Source organism: Anolis carolinensis, chromosome 3 (genome assembly GCF_035594765.1).
Source record: "Anolis carolinensis isolate JA03-04 chromosome 3, rAnoCar3.1.pri, whole genome shotgun sequence".
Lineage (NCBI taxonomy): Eukaryota > Metazoa > Chordata > Lepidosauria > Squamata > Dactyloidae > Anolis > Anolis carolinensis.
Window position 1 is genome coordinate 130,942,364 of NC_085843.1, and position 10,201 is coordinate 130,952,564.

The window sequence follows — 10,201 nt, forward strand, 5'->3', positions numbered from 1 at the left end:
TTTCTTTCTCTACAAACCCAATATGAACACAGGACACTGAAAAGAAACAGGAGGAGATAACTTCTGCTATCTGGAGATTAATGGATTATTGGTGGCCATCACTTGGACAGTGATTGTCAGGAACGTAGCTTCTAAATCTCTAACATATCAACCTTATCACATGAGGTGAAAGGCATCCTAGCATGCTGCCAGAATGCTTCCTCCTCGGAGCCCACCGAACACCATAACATGATGTATGGCAGCTTCTGGTGGGGTTCCATTGAGGAAGCATCTTGACAACGTGGTGGGTCGCTTCCCATGTTCCGTAGAGAACAATGTGGTCAGCATGGGGGGAAGCAGTGTAATGACACTTCCCCACATGTGATGGGGATGTTGCTGTGGGCAAGGTGTAGTGCTGGGATTGCCCCGCTGCCCAGGCTGACAAATTGCCCTGTGGGACCTCATCAATGTGATGAGGCCCATACATATAAGAATATTAGACAAAGTCTGGAATGCTCTCTCTACATGTTTTTTACTAGAACTTCCAGAATTCCCCAAATAGCATTCTGTTTGGTAAATCTGCCGAGCTCTAGTCCACCCAAACAATTCCCCCATATTCTACAAAAAGTAGGATATGCAGTTTGTTGTTATAATGATTTGATTCACATCTTAGGCACTGCAAAAAGCATAAATCAAAAGGCAAGATATCTTCCATGTTGCAAGTATGTACCAAATGTAAGGGAGAGGACAAGAATTATGTAGTGTTATTTCTTACTTCTGTAGTTTCTCTTGCTTCATCAATTACCTGATTATATTATGGTCCTCAAAATGTCAGCATTATTGTTAACTGTTGTGTTATGTTGCTCTGCTTATGCAACCATATCAGTTTGAGGTTACATTTGGAAATGAATATGTGAACCTCTGATAGAGAGAACACCTTGTCATTCAACTTAACCTTGTTTTCATGCCCTTTCCCTCCCCACATGTCTGTCCACGATTATGTCCCAGTTACTGGCTGAGTGTTTCTATTATTAAGCCAAGCCAAATTAAATTTAAATTAAATGGTGCCCCATTAAACCTAGAAAATTTAAACAAGTCACATGAAATTAATTAAATGACACCACATTAACAGGAGTCAAAGCATGAAAAGACTGTAAATATGAATCTACAGTAAGTTATAGAATTTAGATCCTGGTCTAAAATATAAAATCATTTACAATTATTCTTTTTAGGAAATGAAACAGAAAGAAAGGGACCACCTCCTCTTAATATCTTTCATTCTTTCCTCCTAATTAAGAATTGGCCTTATTTCCCCTGTTTTAAAGTATTCTTTCCTATGATGCATATGCTGGTTGCCATGCATCAAACTGAAGTTGTGCAACCCAGACTACTGGAAAGATTCACATCATACATGCTCTCTCTTTTTCTCTCTTGGGCAAGGAAGAATAATTCTCTGCACTATTCATCTCATATCTGAATGTCCCAAATTTTTGATGGAAGAATAATTTTGAAAAGAATATGTAGGATCTTTGAAAATCTTTTCTATTTTCTGCCAGAAAAGTTTTTCCCCACAATTTTTTTTTTATTTCAGCAACACTTCAGCACTTTCAAATACCTAATTATCATTGGTCAATTAATCTGATCTTGTGTCATACATAGCCTGCAACCCAACATCACCCAGCATAATGTGACTGTGTCCACTGAATACCTTTATGTATGTGTTCATATTTTCAACATATTTCTTTTTGTAAGCCTCCCTGAGTCCCTAAGGGGAGAGGGGGCAGGATATAAATAAAGTTTAATTAATTAATTATATGGCCACATCTATGCCAGTGTAAACCTGCCCTTGGAGCTGAATCTGGCAGAGTTCTTTCTGTCCAGTCCAAGACCAGATCTGTCCCACTAGGCTGTCACCATTTCCATGTTACCACTGCCATTGCTAGATGGCCAAACCCTCTTTTTCTTATTACACATGTGGGTTCTTGATTATGACATCTCAGAGGCACCCATAGCAGCATGGTACTCAGATGGCATTCCATGGCCAGCTAGGAGTGGTGGGGCCACGTAGACATGATTCATCCCCTTTCCATGCTCTGATCCCAGAATCACTTGGAGTTTTCAGTAAACTATGGAGTATCTCCAGACTGCCGAGTGTGAAGAAATTTGGGGTTTTTTTTAAAAAAACAAAAACAAAACAAAAAACAATTTGATATTCACTGAAAGTTGCTGTGTGTAGCAAAGACTACTAGAAGTCAATTCATAATGAATACAAGCTTTGGGTCAATGCAGTCAAGCCCATATATTCAGAGGGCTGCTCAGGGTCTTTAAAGCTCCACATTGGTTGGGGCTCTCAGACTGTCTGAAAGAATATCTCACTATATGAATCTGTTTGAGCTTTAAGATCTATGGGGTAGGTCTTTTAGTCTCACAATTATCACAGGCATGGTTAATGAGGAGACAGGAGAAAATCTTTTTGGTGGCTGCTCACAAATTGTGGATCTCATTTGATCGCCTTCTTGCTGTCATTCCATCAGGATGAGAAAACCTTTTATTGAGGCATTTGATTTATAGAGAGATTGAGTTTTTAATGAGTACTAGATGTGCCCGGCCATGCGTTGCTGTGGCTTATGGGAATCATTTGTTGGTCAGGTGTAATTGCAGTGAATAGTCTTGCAGCCTCAAAGCCTGGCTGTTTTCTTCTTTTGGGAATCCTTGTTTGGTGCGCGGGAATGCAACGGAATAGGCTTGCTGCTTGGAAGGCTGGGTACTTGCGTTCCAGGGGAATGGTTTTTTGGACTGCTAGAATTGCAATGAATAGCCTCACTACTTCAAAGCTAGGGGAATCTTTGGTTGGTCAGCTTCAATAGTATAGAGTGGTATCACTGCTTTAAAGCCTGGCCACCTTCTACCAAGGTTAACCCTTTGTTGGTCTGGTTGAATTGCACTGAATAGCCTTGCAGCTTCAATGCCTGACTGTGTTATAGCTAGGGGAATTCTTGTTTGGTGAGCTAGAGTAGCACCCTCAATCAGAGAACCGCTTTGAAGCCTGGGTACTTGCTTTGTAGGAGAATCATTGTTTGGCCAGCTTGAATTACTCTGAATAGTCTTGCTGCTTGCAAGCCTGACTCTTTCTATCTTGTGGAATTCTTGGTTGCCCAGGTTGAATAATAATTAATAGTCTTGGTGCGGTAAGTATGAATGCTGCAATTAGTCACCTTGATTAGCATTTAATGGCCTTGCAGCTTCAAAGCCTGGATACTTCCTGCCTAGGGGAATCCTTTGTTGGGAGGTGTTAGCTGGCCTTGATTGCTTCCTGTCTGGAATTTCCGTGTTTTCAGAGTGTTGCTCTTTGTTTACTGTCCTGATTTTAGAGATTATATTGTTCTGTATTATTATACCACCACAATTATTATGTTATATTATATTTATAATCTTCTATTATCTGCTCAGAACTGGATTATATGAGGCCCCTTCCACACAGCTGTATAAAATCCACACTGAACTGGGTTATATGGCAGTGTGGACTCAAGATAATCCAGTTCAAAGCAGATACTGTGGATTATGTGCCTTGGCATTCTGGGTTATATAGCTTTGTGGGAGGGACTTGAGTGTACATTGCCATATAATCCCGTTCAAATCAGATAATCTGTATTTTATAGACAGTGTGGATGAGGCAAAAGTGTACTCTGCCTGTGCCCTGGGCGCCATTTTGGCTGAGGGAATTGCTAGGATACGAAGTGGGTGGGGCCTAAAGGGGGCGGGGCCTACAGTTCTGAGCCATTTCTAAAGGGGGGAAACAGCTCTTTCTCACCCGCTAATTTAGGCTTTATTTTTCTAGGGTTTTTTTGTTTTGTTTGAAAGACATAGACTGGATGACTATGTCTTTTGAAGCCAAATTGGGTGTGATTTGGTTCAGTGGTTTTGTTGTTTACTCCATAGTAAAATGGCACATTACATTTATATTAGGCTTGAGCGATCCATGAAAAATTTGATTCTAAACTCGTTTCAAAAGTAGGGGGCGCCAGCGTTTCGTTTCTGATGTCATTTCCGAATTTTGCCCCCCCAAAAAATCGCAATTAACAAAAATTCATTAGTTTCAAAAGTAATTCGTTAATGGCGGACGCGCATGCGCAGTGGCCAAAAAAAAACAGCTCGAGGGGAGATTTTACAGGACTCTCCCGCCCTCATTTTTTGAGTGATCTTCTTCAAACTTGGTACAGTGGTAGAACACATTTAACACTGATAGCTCACCAAAATTTGGAACGTTTCCCTTATCCTCTGATTTTTGGCAAATTTTCATAGCTTTTATAATAAACCATTTTTTAATAATTGCAGAAATCTGTTCCTGGTTTGAAAGTCTTATTTCCTGTTAAATTGGGTTGTCTTTACTGTGAAAGTCATTGTTCTACTTCAGAAACTTTGTTTTTGTGGCTGAAACTTTGTTAAATTGGTGTGTGTGATATATACTGTGTGTGTATATATATATATATATATATATATATATATATATATATAGTCCCTGCATGTGTGTGTGTGTGTGTGTGTGTATAGGTAAAGGTAAAGGTATCCCTTGACGTTAAGTTCAGTCATGTCTGACTCTGGGGGTTGGTGCTCATCTCCATTTCTAAGCCCAAGAGCCAGTGTTGTCCATAGACACCTCCAAGGTCATGTGGCCGGCATGACTACATGGAGTGCCATTACCTTCCCGCCAGAGCGGTACCTATTGATCTACTCACATTGGCATGTTTTCAAGCTGCTAGGTTGGCAGAAGCTGGAGCTAACAGCGGGCACTCACTCTGCTCCCGGGATTTGAACCTGGGACCTTTCGGTCTGCAAGTTCAGCAGCTCAGTGCTTTAACACACTTCGCCATCGGGGCTCATGTATATATAATATACATACACACAATGTGGAGAATATGTGGAAAGGTAGATAGATAAGTTGGGAGCCACAGCGAAGGCACCTTCCTGGGAGCAAGGTCTAATAATAATAATAATAATAATAATAATAATAATAATAATAATAATAATAATAAATCCCTTACAATATCCAAGATGGCTCACTGCTACAGAATCTTGGGAGCTTTAGTTTGGTATGGTACCATTATTGGCAGAGAAAGCTAAGCTGTAGGAGTTGAAATCCAATCATTTATCCTCCCTATAGAATCAATTTTATATGCAATTTTAGCTACAGAAAAGCTAAAATCAGGACAGTAAAAGAACAACACCCAGAAAATGGGAATTCCAGACAGGAAACAATCAGGGCCAGCTAATACCTCCCAACAAAGTATTCCCCCAGGTAGGAAGCAGCCAGGCTTTGAAGCTGCAAGGCTATTCAATGCTAATCAAGGTGACCAATTGCAACATTCACACTTGCCTCCCACAGACAAGAGTTCTTTCTCCCACCCTGGACCTTCCACAGATATATAAACCCCACTTGCCTAGCTTCGCACAGACGTCAAAACCTCTGAGTATGTCTGCCACAGATGTGGGTGAAACGTCAGGAGAGAATGCTTCTGGCACATGGCCATAGAGCCCGGAAAACTCATAGCAACCCAGCCAGTAGGCTGTTGCTGAACAACCTATGAACTTTTAGCATTAAAGGAAAAAATGCCCAAGATTTTATCACTTAATACTGTTGGCATGTCTGGAGAAGAAGAATAGAACGCTTCTATACCAGGCAAGGGCAAATTTTGCCCATGTCTGGAGTTAGGAATTGTAGGAGTTGAAATCCAAAACAATTTGACAGAAAACTGGGAGTTGTAGTTTGGCATGGTACTGGCTCTCTTCTGCAGGGAAGGCTAGGGACTTTGTAAAACTACAGCTCACATGATTACATGGCACTGAATCTGTTGCAATTGAGCTGGTGCCATAATCCTTTCCGGGAGATCTCCTCAGTGGAGATATCTCTTAAAGGGATATCCTCTGGCTCTAAGGATTCCGTTTAGGAAGGCTTGCCTGGCTCTGGTATTCCCCTTTAAGCCAGTGGCTGGAAAGTCTGGAAAGAAGCAAAACCAAACACGCGGCTCCAGAGGAGAAGGCCAAGCGCAGGCAGGCATGTCTCTTCTCTCTTCTCTTCCCTCCCTCCCTGCTTCTCTCTCTCTCTCTCTCTCTCTCTCTCTCTCTTTCTCAGAGAGAGAGAGAGAGAAGCAGGGAGGGGAGAGAGAGAAGGGAAGAGAGAGCAATGCGGAAGGCTTCTACTGAGCCGGTGGGGGGGGGGGCGCGTCTCAATGGCATTTTTAAAATGCTAGCAGATCGATGGCCATGCCTCTCCCTCCCTCCCTCTTCCGCTCTGATTGGCTGAGAGGCATGCCAACATGGCTTCTCCTCTCAGAGGGGCTACAGCTACATCCGAAGACATCAGAAACAAACAAACAAAAAGGTACTTTTATTATTCAAATTCGTAATATTTGTAAGGCAGTGAGCAGATGGTTCAATATCAATTCAAAAGTAATTATGAAACGAATTTTAAACGAATTTAACGAACTAACAAAAAATTTGCTCAAGCCTAATTTATATATATATAGATGTGTTGTTTCTATACTATTATCTTGTGAATGTGGCTTAAATTTGCTTTTAACTTGTATCTGGGTTGATATATAAAAATTGTTCCAATGTTTTTTAACTTTTGCATTAAACATTTTTAGTCATACTTTAAAATGGTTATGCAACACTTTGACTGCTGTGCTGGAAAAAAGTGGAATATTAAATAAATGAATAATATAATAACAACAAAACTGGTGACTTATTGAAAACTCTCCCATTGGTGTTTCCTGGTTAGCAGGTAGGATTGGAGAAGCACCTGCTTCCATCCCCAAAGCCAGATGTGAAATGATGACATCAGTAGTTAAAATCCAGCAGTTCTTCAAAGGTCTTGGCACTGCTGCAATTATGCTTGGCCTAGATATAGGACCCAGCCAGATTCTCTGATCCTGCTGCTCACTGCAAAGCATGGAATTGTTGTGTGGGGTGCCTTCAGAGACTTTTCAGCAAATGGGAGCTTTGAATGCTGAAGAGGCAACAAGGCACCTCCACAATACCTGAAAAAGTACATCGGCACACATTAAAAGGTTATGTTTGCATACATCCCTAACAGAATGCTGACTGCTGTATTTGGTGGAAAGAGCGAAAATAGTTAAACTTCTGCTTCATAAGACAAGAGAAGAATTCCCCATAAATTTACTGTGTAACCTGCATTTCTTGTGTAATCTCCAGATAGTCAGTGATACGGGTTTGTTTCAGCAATGCCTTCCTTCTTACCACTCTTCCGTAAAGCCCAGCTGTTAAAACATCCAGGTGGTAACTGTCCTGTAATCATTTTCTTGCTTCCAAATTTTAGATCTTCTTCAGCTGCTTCAGTGCTGTCATTGAAAATTAGTTATTTCTCTGAAAAATGCCCTCTTACCTGAGTTTTGGTGAACAGTCTTCTCTAGGGTCTTTCTGAATTGTAACAGTGGATATCAGACTGCTTCAGGAATATCCCTATTTTTAATTTTAAAAAGAAAAATTAATGGGTTCTTATGAAAGGCTTTAAGGTATACTTGGTTGGATCGCTCCATGGTCCTCATGATGCAACTGTGTGAAAAAATGCTGAATCCCTTATCTTTAGAGTTGTGGATCAGTAATGTTTGACACATACATTCAGGTCACACAGTCTGATGTTACTATCATTGAGTGATGAATATTCATCTATGGGTGAGACCTTGATGACTGGTAATGTTTTATGTAAACTCAGGACTCAGTCTGCTATTACGTCATGGGAAGTAGCTTTCATAGGCAACTTATTTGGGGTGACATGAAAGGGCAGCATAGTGTTCTAAACTAAATTGTATGTTAACTGCCCAAGTTGGAGGAAAAGTGCTTGTGGGATTTTCTGCCTCTTGTCCTAAGTAAAAATGTCTGCCTTTGTGTGGGTGGCCTGGGTGCATAGGGAGCACCATGTATCACTCTGCCTCTGGCATCAATAAACATTTGCCTGTTCCTGCAAACTGATTATGTTGAAAGATACCTCACCTGAGATCAGGGCCGGTCCAACAATGGAGGTCGTTTAAGCGGCCGCTTCGGGCGCACGTCAAGGGGGGCGCTGTTGAGGCTCCCTCTCGCACTCCTCGGCCCACTCGCGCATCTCTCGCACTCGGCCCACTCGCGGCCCTCTCGCACTCGGCCCACTCACGCCTCTCTCGCACTCGGCCCACTCACGCATCTCTCTCACTCGGCCCACTCGCGCCCCTCTCGCACTCGGCCCACTCACGCATCTCTCTCACTCGGCCCACTCACGCCTCTCTCGCACTCGGCCCACTCGCGCCTCTCTCGCACTCGGCCCACTCGCACCTCTCTCTCACTCGGCCCACTCGCGCCTCTCTCGCACTCGGCCCACTCACACCCCTCTCGTACTCGGCCCACTCATGCCCCTCTCGCACTCGGCCCACTCACGCCTCTCTCGCACTCGGCCCACTCACGCCCCTCTCGCACTCGGCCCACTCACGCCTCTCTCGCACTCGGCCCACTCGCACCTCTCTCTCACTCGGCTCACTCACGCCTCTCTCTCACTCGGCCCACTCACGCATCTCTCTCACTCGGCCCACTCGCGCCCCTCTCGCACTCGGCCCACTCACACATCTCTCTCACTCGGCCCACTCACGCCCCTCTCGCACTCGGCCCACTCACGCCTCTCTCGCACTCGGCCCACTCGCACCTCTCTCTCTCTCGGCCCACTCGCGCCTCTCTCGCACTCGGCCCACTCACACTCCTCTTGCACTCGGCCCACTCATGCCCCTCTCGCACTCGGCCCACTCACGCCTCTCTCGCACTCGGCCCACTCACGCCCCTCTCGCACTCGGCCCACTCACGCCTCTCTCGCACTCGGCCCACTCGCACCTCTCTCTCACTCGGCCCACTCGCGCCTCTCTCGAACTCGGCCCACTCACACCCCTCTTGCACTCGGCCCACTCATGCCCCTCTCGCACTCGGCCCACTCACGCCTCTCTCGCACTCGGCCCACTCACGCCCCTCTCGCACTCGGCCCACTCACGCCTCTCTCGCACTCGGCCCACTCACGCCTCTCTCGCACTCGGCCCACTCACGCCCCTCTCGCACTCGGCCCACTCACGCCTCTCTCGCACTCGGCCCACTCACGCCCCTCTCGCACTCGGCCCACTCACGCCTCTCTCGCACTCGGCCCTCTCGCCCTTGCAGCCCTCTTGCCCCTGAACAAGACCTGAGGCCAGGCCTCTGGGCCTGCTGCTCCACCTGCACCCTTCCTGGATTCCTCTCGCAACGCCCGGCAGCCCTCCGTGGCTGGAAGGAGCTCTGGCAGGTCGAGCAGGCCTGTGCCCCTGCCATGCACCTCCTTGGGGACCCTCTCAGCCATGAAGACGGGGCAGGTAGGAACCCGTCCCTCTTCCCAGCATTTCGCCAGGCATGTCTCCAGGGCAGGCCTGGGCCAACTTGGCAACTGAGGGGGAAATGGAGGGGCCTGAGGCTGGGTTGCTGCAGGTTTTTCAGCTGCCTGGCCATGTTCCAGAAGCTGGGACATGTGGGCCTACTCCTAGGATTTATAGTTTCCTAAGGCCCCTTCTTCACAGCCATAGAAGACAGATTATCAAGGCAGATAATCCACATTTTCTGCTTTGAACCAGATTATATGCATCCACACAGCCATATAATCCAGTTCAGAGCAGATAGTCTGGATTTTATATGGCAGGGTATGGGTTCTTCTACATAACCATATAATTGAGATTATGAAGGCAGATAATCCAGGTCATATGCACTGAACCGGATTACATGCATCCACACAGCCATATAATCCAGTTCAGAGCAGATAGTCTGGATTTTATATGGCAGGGTATGGGTTCTTCTACATAACCATATAATTGAGATTATGAAGGCAGATAATCCAGGTCATATGCACTGAACCGGATTATATGCATCTACACAGCCATATAATCCAGTTCAAAGCAGATAGTCTGGATCTTATATGGCAGGGTATGGGTTCTTCTACATAACCATATAATTCAGATTATCAACGCAGATAATCCACATTATCTGCCTTGAACTGGGTTATCTGAGTCTACACTGCCATATAATCCAGTTCAAAGCAGATAACCTGCATTTTATATGGCAATACAGAAAGGGCCTAAGAGTATATTGTAGTGTATATTGTAGTGGTGTACTTCAGAGGGATGCATATATCTCACCAAAGGGCAGCTGCACTTTGGAATTAATG